Source organism: Oncorhynchus masou, chromosome 18 (assembly GCF_036934945.1).
Source record: "Oncorhynchus masou masou isolate Uvic2021 chromosome 18, UVic_Omas_1.1, whole genome shotgun sequence".
Taxonomy (NCBI): Eukaryota; Metazoa; Chordata; class Actinopteri; order Salmoniformes; family Salmonidae; genus Oncorhynchus; species Oncorhynchus masou.
The window spans coordinates 9,127,123-9,136,483 of record NC_088229.1 but is presented as its reverse complement, the minus strand read 5'-3'; positions in this window follow the sequence as shown (position 1 = coordinate 9,136,483).

Sequence of the window (9,361 nt, the reverse complement as noted above, 5' to 3'; positions counted from 1 at the left end):
ACTTCTCTTCATCTCTACAGGCTCTACATCTCTACAGGCTCTACATCTCTACAGGCTCTACAGGCTCTCCTTCTCCACAGGCTCTGCAGGCTCTACATCTCTACAGGCTCTACATCTCTACGGGCTCTACAGGCTCTACTTCTCTACAGGCTCTACAGGCTCTAAATCTCTACAGGCTCTACATCTAAACAGGCTCTACATATATATCTATCTACGGGCTCTACTTCTCTACACCTGTATAGGCTCTACAGGCTCCATATCTCTACAAGCTTTACATCTCTACAGGCTCTACATCTCTACAGGCTCTACATCTCTACAGGCTCTAAATCTCTACATGCTCTACATCTCTACATATTCTACTTCTCTACATCTCTACATCTCAACATTTGTACAGGCTCTGCAGACTCTACATCTCTACATCTCTACAGGCTCTACAGGCTCTACTTCTCTACAGGCTCTACATCTCTACAGGCTCTACAGGCTCTCCTTCAATGCAGGCTCTGCAGGCTCTACATCTCTACAGGCTCCACAGGCTCTACGGGCTCTACTTCTCTACAGGCTCTACAGGCTCTAAATCTCTACAGGCGCTACATCTCAACAGGCTCTACATATATATCTATCTACAGGCTCTACTTCTCTACACCTGTACAGGCTCTACAGGCTCTACATCTCTACAGGCTCTAAATCTCTACATTCTCTACATATTCTACTTCTCTACATCTCTACATCTCAATATTTGTACAGGCTCTGCAGACTCTACATCTCTACAGGCTCTACAGGCTCTACTTCTCTACAGGCTCTACATCTCTACAGGCTCTACAGGCTCTCCTTCTCTACAGGCTCTGCAGGCTCTACATCCCTACAGGCCCCACAGGCTGAGGGGCAGTTCAATTAATACATACCAGACCCTCTGATTCAGTACAGGCATCAAGTCATCATTCATGTACAAATTAATCAATGGCAGTTCAATACAAAGTAATCCATTACTGTGATGCTAGGGTGTGTGTGTGTGTGTGTGTGTGTGTGTGTGTGTGTGATGCTACTATCATTGTTTAATAATGTAGGTTATTGTAAGCGGTTACCCTGCAGCTGACCTGACCACAGTGAGAACGTTGTCACACACACACACTTCCATTCATCTAAACCAATTAGCTTGTCCGTCACCTTTTCCCTGTCTGTCTAAATGGAACTTACAGAACCATAGAGCAGAGATAGTATTCCATTTCCTCATGTCACTGTGCTAATTGGAGAGGTAAATTGCTCAAGTCTGGGTAGGTGTTGGGGTTTAATGCTATTGAGCCAGTCTGGGTGGGTGTTGGGGTTTAATGTTATTGAGCCAGTCTGGGTGGGTGTTGGGGTTTAATGTTATTGAGCCAGTCTGGGTGGGTGTTGGGGTTTAATGTTATTGAGCCAGTCTGGGTAGGTGTTGGGGTTTAAAGTTATTGAGCCAGTCTGGGTAGGTGTTGGGGTTTAATGTTATTGAGCCAGTCTGGGTGGGTGTTGGGGTTTAATGTTATTGAGCCAGTCTGGGTGGGTGTTGGGGTTTAATGTTATTGAGCCAGTCTGGGTGGGTGTTGGGGTTTAATGTTATTGAGCCAGTCTGGGTAGGTGTTGGGGTTTAAAGTTATTGAGCCAGTCTGGGTAGGTGTTGGGGTTTAATGTTATTGAGCCAGTCTGGGTAGGTGTTGGGGTTTACTGTTATTGAGCCAGTCTGGGTAGGTGTTGGGGTTTAATGTTATTGAGCCAGTCTGGGTGGGTGTTGGGGTTTAATGTTATTGAGCCAGTCTGGGTGGGTGTTGGGGTTTACTGCTATTGAGCCAGTCTGGGTGGGTGTTGGGGTTTAATGTTATTGAGCCAGTCTGGGTGGGTGTTGGGGTTTACTGTTATTGAGCTTATCCAGTCCCTCCTTCTCTTTCTCTCTTCTCTCCAGTCCCTCCTTCTCTTCCTCCCCAGTGCTCTCCAGTCCCTCCTCTTCCTCTCTTCTCTCCAGTCATTCCTTCTCTTCCTCTCTTCTCTCTAGTCCCTCATTCTCTTCCTTTCTTCTCCCCAGTGCTCTCCAGTCCCTCCTCATCTTCCTCTCTTCTCCCCAGTCCCTCATTCTCTTCCTTTCTTCTCCCCAGTGCTCTCCAGTCCCTCCTCCTCCTCTTCCTCTCTTCTCCCCAGTCCCTCATTCTCTGCCTCTCTTCTCCCCAGTCCCTCATTCTCTTCCTCTCTTCTCCCCAGTCCCTCCTTCTCTTCCTCTCTTCTCCTCAGTGCTCTCCAGTCCCTCCTCCTCTTCCTCTCTTCTCCCCAGTCCCTCATTCTCTTCCTCTCTTCTCCCCAGTGCTCTCCAGTCCCTCCTCTTCCTCTCTTCTCCCCAGTCCCTCCTCTTCCTCTCTTCTCCCCAGTCCCTCCTTCTCTTCCTCTCTTCTCCCCAGTCCCTCCTTCTCTTCCTCTCTTCTCCCCAGTCCCTCCTTCTCTTCCTCTCTTCTCCCCAGTCCCTCCTTCTCTTCCTCTCTTCTCTCCAGTCCCTCCTTCTCTTCCTCTCTTCTCTCCAGTCCCTCCTTCTCTTCCTCTCTTCTCCCCAGTCCCCCCTTCTCTTCCTCTCTTCTCTCCAGTCCCTCCTTCTCTTCCTCTCTTCTCCCAAGTGCTCTCCAGTCCCTCCTTCTCTTCCTCTCTTCTCCCAAGTGCTCTCCAGTCCCTCCTTCTCTTCCTCTCTTCTCTCCAGTCCCTCCTTCTCTTCCTTTCTTCTCCCCAGTCCCTCATTCTCTTCCTCTCTTCTCCCCATTCCCTCATTCTCTTCCTTTCTTCTCCCCAGTCCCTCATTCTCTTCCTCTCTTCTCCCCAGTCCCTCATTCTCTTCCTCTCTTCTCCCCAGTCCCTCATTCTCTTCCTCTCTTCTCCCCAGTCCCTCCTTCTCTTCCTTTCTTCTCCCCAGTCCCTCATTCTCTTCCTCTCTTCTCCCCATTCCCTCATTCTCTTCCTTTCTTCTCCCCAGTCCCTCATTCTCTTCCTCTCTTCTCCCCAGTCCCTCATTCTCTTCCAGTCCCTCCTTCTCCCCAGTCCCTCATTCTCTTCCTCTCTTCTCCCCAGTCCCTCATTCTCTTCCTCTCTTCTCCCCAGTCCCTCATTCTCTTCCTCTCTTCTCCCCAGTCCCTCATTCTCTTCCTCTCTTCTCCCCAGTCCCTCATTCTCTTCCTTCTCTCCTCTCTTCTCCCCAGTCCCTCATTCTCTTCCTCTCTTCTCCCCAGTCCCTCATTCTCTTCCTCTCTTCTCCCCAGTCCCTCATTCTCTTCCTCTCTTCTCCCCAGTCCCTCCTCATCTTCCTCTCTTCTCCCCAGTCCCTCATTCTCTTCCTTTCTTCTCCCCAGTGCTCTCCAGTCCCCCTTCTCTTCCACTCTTCTCCCCAGTGCACTCCAGGAGTTTTCAGTAACCTAATTGGCACCTCCAAGAGGAAGCGTCTATTTTGGTGAGTCCGTTTTAAATAGAATCTGTACGGTCAACACTGCATGTGCTGCTGCTGAGAGTCCATCTCTTCTCTCATTGGTCCAATGGAAGTCACAGGAGATCAAATGGCATCGAGATGAATTCATTAAAAAGAAGGGAGGAGGAGGTGGTAAGGAAGCTCTAGAAATTGGTTGATGGTTTTCGCGACTGCACTTGAAGAAACTTTCAAAGTTCTTGAAATTCTCCTTTATTGACTGACCTTTATGTGTTAAAGTAATGATGGACTGTCATTTCTCTTTGCTTATTTGAGCTGTTCTTGACATAATATGGACTTGGTCTTTTACCAAACACGGCTATCTTCTGTATACCAATCGGAGCTTGTCACAAGTCAACTGATTGGCTAAAATGCATTAAAAAGGAAAGAAATTCCACGGGGTGGCTACTTTGAAGAATGTAAAATAAAAAAATATATTTTGATTTGTTTATGATTCAATATGTGTTATTTCATAGTTTTAATGTCTTCACTATTATTCTACAATGAAGAAAACAGTAAAAATAGAGAATGAGTAGGTGTTTCCAAACTTTTGACTGGTACTGTATATATTTTTTTTAAACCGAACTGACCACAAAAAAAAACACTAATTGCTACTGCCTTTAAAACTCCTGCAAGTCATATGCTCTAGTGAATTTGCTCACAGATACTCCTTCACATAGTGTTTCTATTCTCCAGATCTCCTGGCAATAACCACCTCCTCATGTCTACGTACGGTTCACCGTCTTGTTTTTTCACTGTCATCAGTGAGACTCAAGCTGCGTCCCAGATGGAACCCTACTACAGATGGAACCCTACTACTACTTTTGACCAGAGCCCTAGGGATAAGGGCGCGATTTAGGATGGACACTCAGTTGATGGATAAATCTGAGTCTGGGAGTGGTTGTCACTATAACATAACCTGTGTATTAATGTCCCCCCGTTATAAACAGAACCTAGCGGTTAAGAGCATTGGGCCAGTAATCAGATGGTCGCTGGTTTGAGTCCTCAAGCTGGCGAGGGGGAGGGGGGGGTCTGCTGTTCTGCACAGTTAAATCCAACATTTTGGTTGAATGCATTCAGTTGTGCAACTGACTAGGTATCCCCCTTTCCCAATCTGATTGATCTGCGTTTGGGGGAGCCTGTTACAAACAGAACCAATCTGCTTCCTGTATTAGCCGTAGCTAAGCCCATCCATTGACTTTCATATGATGGAGGTACCAGGTACTTTTTCTCTCTGTCTGTTGAATTATTCAACCGGTTCTCATCAAGCAGGTTCTCATCAAGGATTTTCCTGTATTTGGTTCCATTCATTGTTCCCTCTATCCTTACCAGTGTCCAAACAATTGAATTGGCTATAGATGGACTCCAATCAAGTTGTAACGACGTGTCAAGAATGATCTAAAGGAAATTGGATGCACATGAGCTCAAATGTGGAGTGTCATAGCAAAGGGGTGTAAATACGAGCTATGTCTAGATTTAATTTTTGCAATAAAGGTTAAACATTTTCTAAAAACATATTGGGTGGAAAATAAATCAATTGAATCCATTTTGAATTCAGGCTGTAACACAAAACTATTTGGAATAAGTCAAGGTTTATGAATACTTTCTCTGCCTATTAGAACCTCCACAGAGTTCCTTTCCACTTCGCTTAGCAGGAATTCACGCCAATTTCACCATGTCTCTCTCCTCTACGCCAGCTAAACACACAGACTGTCAATCTGACACATTTGGAATGGAGCCTATATATACACACATGCACAAGCAGACACACACACACACACACACATACACACATACACACACACACACACACACACACACACACACACACACACACACACACATACACATACACACACACACACACGCCAATTTACCTCCAGGAGTATCTTGATATGCTGTGGCTATGCAGTATGTGATAAGGTTAAATTCTATGTACAGTGTCTGACAGAAAGGTTACTGACACTATCATGTCAACAACATCCAGTGTATATATATATATATGACTGTTTGAGCCCTTCAGCTCTGCATGTCAGAGAGCTTCTGAGTTTAGTGCTCTGCTCACTGAACCCGTCACAACCATAACTGTCACATCATTCATACAGTTGAAGTCGGAATACACTTAGGGTAAAACTCATTTTTAAACCACTTTACCAATTTCCTGTTAACAAACTATAGTTTTGGCAAGTCGGTTAGGACATCTACTTTGTGTACGACACAAGTAATGTTTCCAACAATTGTTAACAGACAGATTATTTCACTTATAATTCACTGTATCACAATTCCAGTGGGTCAGTTTACATACACTAAGATGACTGTGCCTTTAAACAGTTTGGAAAATTCCAGAAAATTATGTCAATGCTTTAGAAACTTCTAATAGGCTAATTGACACAACCTGTGGATGTATTTCAAGGCCTACCTTCAAAGTCAGTGCTTCTTTCCTTGACATCATGGGAGAATCAAAAGAAATCAGCCAAGACCTCAGAAAAACAATTGTAGACCTCCACAAGTCTGGTTCATCCTTGGGAGCAATTTCCACACGCCTGAAGGAACCACATTCATCTATACAAACAGTAGTATGCAAGTATAAACACCATGCGACCACGCAGCTGTCATATCGCTCAGGAAGGAGACGCGTGCCGTCTCATAGAGATGAACGTACTTTGGTGCGAAAAGTGCAAATCAATCCCAGAACAACAGCAAAGGACCTTGTGAAGATGCTGGAGGAAACAAGTACAAAAGCATCTATATCCACAGTAAAACGAGTCCAATATCGACATAACCTGATCTAGTCCTTGCTCAGCAAGGAAGAAGCCACTGCTCCAAAAACGCCATAAAAATGCCAGACTACGGTTTGCAACTGCACATGGGGACAGAGATCGTACTTTTTGGAGAAATGTCCTCTGGTCTGATGAAACAAAAATAGAACTATTTGGCCATAATGAACATTGTTATGTTTGGAGTAAATGGGGGAGGCTTGTACGCCCAAGAACACCATCCCAACCGTGAAGCACGGGGGTGGCAGCGTCATGTTGTGGGGGTGCTTTGCTGCAGGAGGGACTGGTGCACTTCACAAAATAGATGGCATCGTGAGGAAGGACAATCATGTGGATATATTGAAGCAGCATCTCAAGACATCAGTCAGGAAGTTAAGGCTTGGTCGCAAATGGGTCTTCCAAATGGACAATGACCCCAAGCATACTTCCAAAGTTGTGGCAAAATGGCTTAAGGTCAACAAAGTCAAGGTATTGGAGTGGCCATCACAAATCCCTGACCTCAATCCTATAGAAAATGTGTGGGCAGAACTGAAAAGGTGTGCATGAGCAAGGAGTCCTACTAACCTGACTCAGTTACACCAGCTGTGGCAGGAGAAATGGGCCAAAATTCACCCAACTTATTGTGGGAAGCTTGTGGAAGGCTATCCGAAACGTTTGACCCAAGTTAAACAATTTAAAGGCAATGCCGCCAAATACTAATTGAGTGTATGTAAACTTCTGACCCACTGGGAATGTGATGAAAGAAATAAAAGCTGAAATAAATAATTATCTCTACTATTATTCAGACATTTCACATTCTTAAAACAAAGTGGTGATCTTAACTGACCTAAGACTATAATTTTGACTAGGATTAAATGTCAGGAATTGTGAAGAACTGAGTTTAAATGTATTTGGCTAAGGTATATGTAAACTTCCGACTTCAACTGTGGATACATCTCCCCTCTCCTGTTATTCACATACAGCACCTCTCACTGTCTATCTCTCAACGCTTAGCCTCTGCCAAATCTCCAACAACCGGCAGTTTCTGTTTTCAGGGGAAGTGGAAAGAGAGCCTTTTGGACGTTAACAAGGCGACATTTCATCCTAATTGGTTGGACAGCCCAGAAGAGAACCAATCCCGACAGTTTTTTGATTCTTGTCAAGACCAGTATGTAGGGGATCTAGTTTCAGACGTTTCCTTTAAGCCTGCTACATTAGATGATCCAAACCTAAACCAGATTTGATGTAAGGTTAAAAAGCCTAGCTCCTACAAATACATACAGTATAACCAGACAGGATTCAAAGCACACATTGAGTCTTCGAGTGGGGTGTATGGGGTAACCTGATTCTGGGGTGTATGGGGTACCCTGATTCTGGGGTGTAATGGGGTACCCTGTTTCTGGGTTGTATGGTGTACCCTGACTCTGGGAGTATGGGGTACCCTGATTCTGGGGAGTATAGGGTACCCTGATTCTGGGCCCTACGAGGTACCCTGATTCTGGGGCGCATGGGGTACCCTGATTCTGGGGAGTATGGGGTACCTTGATTCTGGGGCGTACGAGGTACCCTGATTCTGGGGCGCATGGAGTACCCTGATTCTGGGGAGTATGGGGTACCCTGATTCTGGGGCGCATGGGGTACCCTGACTCTGGGAGTATGGGGTACCTTGATTCTGGGGCGTACGAGGTACCCTGATTCTGGGGCGCATGGAGTACCCTGATTCTGGGGAGTATGGGGTACCTTGATTCTGGGGAGTACAAGGTACCCTGATTCTGGGGCGCATGGAGTACCCTGATTCTGGGGAGTATGGGTTACCCTGATTCTGGGGAGTATGGGTTACCCTGATTCTGGGGCGCATGGGGTACCTTGATTCTGGGGAGTATGGGGTACCTTGATTCTGGGGAGTATGGGGTACCTTGATTCTGGGGAGTACGGGGTACCTTGATTCTGGGGCGCATGGAGTACCCTGATTCTGGGGGCGTATAATGAGTGTACCCTGATTTGTAATGGGAAACCCCTGTAAATCAAACCATGAAACTGGTTGACATTGGAATGAGATAAATGTGATATTAACATGTCATAAACATGTTTCCGGACTCTGACATTGCTTTTTCTGACACTGCCCGTTCTGATATTTCTTAATGTTTTTTAAACGTTTTGGATTGTGTGCCTATTGTGTTATGTACTTGAGTGAAGACCCAAAAGCGGTTTTAACAGAAAACAGAGTTCTTTAATGAAAAACAGGAATGGCATAAATCCTCTTCCAACGTAGTCAATGGAACAAAAGAACGTAGTATAATGCAGGATGCACCTGCCAGGCAGACTCCGACAGGATAGGACAAGGTGGAAGCAAACGGGACGACAGCTTGCTTCTGGCATCAAAAACACAAACAAGAATCAGACACTGAAAGTAGCAGGAACAGAGAGAGAATAGAGACCTAATCAGAGGGAAGAGAGAACAGGTGTGAAAGAGTGAATGAGCTAGTTAGAGATGTTCTGAAGAATGAGAGACAGAGAAGGTAACCTAAAAGACCAGCAGAGAGAGACAGAGTGAAGAGAAAGGACAGGAACAGACATAACAAGACATGACAGTACCCCCCACTCACCGAGCGCCTCCTGGCGCACTTCCTGGGGAGGAGGAAATCATCGATCAGCGAACGGTCCAGCACGTCCCGAGAGGGAACCCAACTCCTCTCCTCAGGACCGTACCCCTCCCAATCCACTAGGTACTGATGACCACGGCCCCGAGGGCGCATGTCCAAAATCTTACGAACCCTGTAGATGGGTGCGCCTCGACAAGGATGGGGGGAGGGACGAGGGGGGCGCGAAGAACGGGCTTAACACAGGAGACATGGAAGACCGGGTGAACGCGACGAAGATAGCGCGGAGAAGAAGTCGCACTGCGACAGGATTAATGACCTGGGAAATACGGAACGGACCAATGAACCGCGAACTTCTGTCTTAAGGGGAAGGTTCTGAGTGGAGAGCCATACTCTCTGACCGCAACAATATCTAGGACTCTTGGTCCTACGCTTATTAGCGGCCCTCACAGTCTGCGCCCTATTACGGCAAAGTGCCGACCTGACCCCCTTCCAGGTGCGCTCGGCTGGACAAAAGCCTGAGCGGAGGGGACGCAGGACTCGGA